Source organism: Teleopsis dalmanni, chromosome 1 (genome assembly GCF_002237135.1).
Source record: "Teleopsis dalmanni isolate 2A chromosome 1, ASM223713v2, whole genome shotgun sequence".
Taxonomy (NCBI): Eukaryota; Metazoa; Arthropoda; class Insecta; order Diptera; family Diopsidae; genus Teleopsis; species Teleopsis dalmanni.
This window is the reverse complement of record NC_051846.1, coordinates 232,974,941-232,979,395: the sequence shown is the minus strand read 5'-3', so window position 1 is coordinate 232,979,395 and position 4,455 is coordinate 232,974,941.

Sequence of the window (4,455 nt, the reverse complement as noted above, 5' to 3'; positions counted from 1 at the left end):
ATTTTTATATAAAATTTAACAATTTTTAAATTTTGATATTGAAACATTTTAATTTTATATTATGATTATAAAATATATTTATATATAAATACTAAAGTATTTAAAAATATTAGCTAAGTTTAATTAAGAGAAGTACAAGTTGTTTACATAATTTATTATTGTTATGAAATGAAATAGACTTGATTATTTACCAGAATTAATGCAAGATTTAAACGAGATATATGCTATACATTTTTAGTTCATCTGTTTGATGAATATTATAAATTTTTACATAATATAAAAATTAAAAACATATATATTTTTTTTGTGTTGATTATGTATAGAATATATGAATATTTTCTTCAGAATTTAAATGACCTTAAAAACATAAATTTATTTGGGATATGATTATTATCATGTAGCGCCTTATGTTTATGTTTTAAATATTTTTATCTCAATGTGAACATAAAATGCACACCTACTAATATTTTAAAATAAATAGTAAAATACTTTCGCTAAACTGTTGTATTAGAAATATGCATAGAACTTAAATGAAAATTTATTTTCTTTCATCATTATTGTGTGGAAATTTAAAAAAAGAACCATAACAAATTTTTTACATCCCTTGTATTTTCCTATTTCTACATTTAGTGTATTTAGCTATGTAGTTTATTCGACCAAAGTTCAAGATTTGGTATGCATTTTCCACACCACCCAAGAGGTATGCATAAAGGTGCGTTACCGAGTTTAGGTGCCGGTTCCCCAAGAGGCATATCCACCATTATTTATTCGTTATAATTTTTTACAGATTTTTACAAAAAAAAAAATTAACAAAATAATAATTACAATACTTTTAAAAATTAATTGCAAATTTAAATATACATAAACTTAAAGCAAAAAAATTATTAAAATAAAAATTTAATTTAAAAAATTAATTTATATGTAAAAGTCAACTTAATATCATGTGGAAAACTAAGCCTATAAATGCGTTACACGCAAGAGCTTTTGCCTATAGTCAGGTGTATTCAGAACCCTATTAAAAAATTTTAACAGGAAATATATGCATACCCTTATAAAAAGAGTTAAAATACTGTCTGTTTTGCAGTTTTGACAGCAAACATATGGACGTATATTTTTTAATTTTTGGTATAAAAATTGTGCTATACCTATTTTTTGGTAACTGCTATTAAAGTGTTTGCAAAATTCTTTATCTAATTTTTGTTAAATATTTGCGCAAGTAAATTTTGTATGATTTGGCGCAACGAAATTTTATATTACTCTCAAAAAATCAAAACCAAAAAACAAAACCACACTCTTTCTTACACTCTTTCATGGTAAATTTTTTGAAATATTCGTTCTCAAAAGTACTCGAAGCATCGGAAAAAGGTGAAAAGGTGAAAAATTTCAGTGATTTCAGCTGGTCTTTGCAAAAAACCAAAGAATACCTTACAAGAACGGCAACTCCATTGTGAACTAAAATTTGTTTTTTCGCACAACAACAATTTGCCGTAGAGCTCTTGAAAGTGTTAGTGAAAAGTGCACTAACACCAGCTGAAATCACTGAAATTTTTCACCTTTTCACCTTTTTCCGATGCTTCGAGTACTTTTGAGAACGGAATATTTCAAAAAGTTTACCATGAAGAGTGTAAGAAAGAGTGTGGTTTTGTTTTTTGGTTTTGATTTTTTGAGAGTAATATAAAATTTCGTTGCGCCAAATCATACAAAATTTACTGCGCAAATATTTAACAAAAAGTAGTTAAAATTTTGCAAACACTTTAATAGCAGTTACCAAAAAGAAAGTATAGCACAATTTTTATACCAAAAATTAAAAAATATACGTCCATATGTTTGCTGTCAAAACTGCAAAACAGACAGTATTTTAACTCTTTTTATAAGGGTACGCATGTATTTCCTGTTGAAATTTTTTAATAGGGTTCTGAATACACCTGCCTATAAGCAAAAGCTCTTGCGTGTAACGCATTCATAAGCTTAGTTTTCCACATGATATTCAGTTGACTTTTACATATAAATTAAGTTTTTACTTTAATAATTTTTTGCTTTTAGTTTATGTATATTTAAATTTGCAATTAATTTTTAAAAGTATTGTAATTATTATTCTGTTAATTTTGTATTTGTAAAAATCTGTAAAAAATTATAACCAATATATAATGGTGGATATGCCTCTTGGGGAACCGACATATAAACTCGGTAACGCACCTTTATGCATACCTCTTGGGTGGTGTGGAAAATGCATACCAAATCTTGAACTTTGGTCGAATAAACTACATAGCTAAATAAACTAAATGTAGAAATAGGAAAATACAAGGGATGTAAAAAATTTGTTATAGTTCTTTTTTTAAATTTTCACACAATAATGATGAAAGAAAATTAATTTTCATTTAATTTCTATGCATATTTCTAATAAAACAGTTTAACGAAAGTATTTTACTATTTATTTTAAAATAATAGTAAGTGTGCATTTTATGTTCACATTGAGATTAAAATATTTAAAACATAAACATAAGGCGCTACATGTTAATGATCATATCATGAACCCTAATCAATTTATGTTTTTAAGATCATTTAAATTCTGAAGAAAATATTCATATATTCTATACATAAACAACACAAAAAAAAATAAATATGTTTTTAATTTTTATATTATGTAAATATTTATAATATTCATTAAACAGATGAACTAAAAATGTATAGCATATATCTCGTTTAAATCTTGCATTAATTCTGGTAAATAATCAAGTCTATTTCATTTCATAACAATAATAAATTATGTAAACAACTTGTACTTCTTTTAATTAAACTTAGCTAATATTTTTAAATACTTTAGTATTTATATATAAATATATTTTATAATCATAATATAAAATTAAAATTTTTCAATATTAAAATTTAAAAATTGTTAAATTTTATATAAAAATATATCTTCATAAGAAAAACTCATAAATCCGACAATGAATGCGCATGCACCCACTCCTATCAATAGATTTTTCGCTACTGATCACACACTAATGTACGTAAATTAATAATAAGTATTATTCACCACATACATTTAGAGCGGATGCGCGCACATCCTCCCTTATCAACAGATTTATTGTTACTAATCAATTAGAAATGCATGCAAGGCAATGATACGTACCACACATTTAAAGGGAATGCGCGTACACCCTTCCTCATCAACATATTTTTTGGCACTAAATTTAAAAATTAAGTCTTCGCAGAGAAACACAATTTATCATGGATCACTTAAGTGCTGCCGTATAAAAAAGTGAATTGGTAGTAACTTCAATCTTTGTTATTAATTTCACATCAAAACGGTATTTAATGCTATTATATCAAAATTGATTTTGAAATAATGTTTTACACTCTCAAAAAATATTTAAGAAAATATAACTCATTAAATAAGAAATATTCAAAACTGTTTGATTTTATTTAATTAAAAAATTTGCTTCTACAAAAGTTTGTTGCCGAACGTAATAAATTAAAATACTATAAAATTCATATGAAAATAGCAACAAAAATTAATTTACTGAATATATATTACATTATTAAACAAACTAAACTGATTTAAATTAATTGATTCAAATTATTATATATTAATTTATAAATTTATTTATCATATATTACTTGTTACAATATATATTTTGTTTACGTAATGTAATATTATTAACCAAATAAGGAAGCATAAGTTTTTTATATTACTGAAAAGTTAACATATGATTAACAAGTAGCAGCAAATTATTATACTGCAACCCCAAAAAGAGAGCAATTTGATGTTATCGTGGTAAGATCACATATATTTAATACGTGTGCCGAAATGTTATAAAAAATAAGTTTTCAAAAACAATTTCAAATGCACTCTCACGAAGTGGGCGGAGTTTCCGTTCTTGTAAAGATATTCTTTGGTTTTTTGTTTTTGATTTTGTGATTTTATGCAATTGTTTGATTTTGTATTTATTTTACGTCCAACAAAGTCGGAGCTGCTGGCCAAAAATATTCGGAGATGTAGCAACAAAAAGTGGACCAATAAATAGGTAAATCTCATTCTAGATTTCCTTGAGGAAACAGAAGGTTTTGAGGTATATATGTTATATATTCGTCTATCGAGAATATTTGTTTTTTGTATTGTATTAGAATTCAACAGCGTAAATATTTTATAGGAAAACTTATAGCAACAAAAAAACATTGGAATATATTACGGTTTAAAGTACGACATTTAAGACAAAGTTAGAGGAACGCAAGTGATTGATGTAACTCAACAGCGCAGGCCTTGAAGAAAATTATGCATGTACAACTGTTAAAGGTGTGAATATAAAGCAGTGTAAGTATAAAAATGGCAAAATTACAATCAAAGGAACGTTTGGTGAAATACGAGCTAGACCTGAAATATACATTGTGACCGAAAAGTTTTCGGAAATTCTCATTTAAAATTCGCGCGCTGTATATTTTTCGATATTTTAA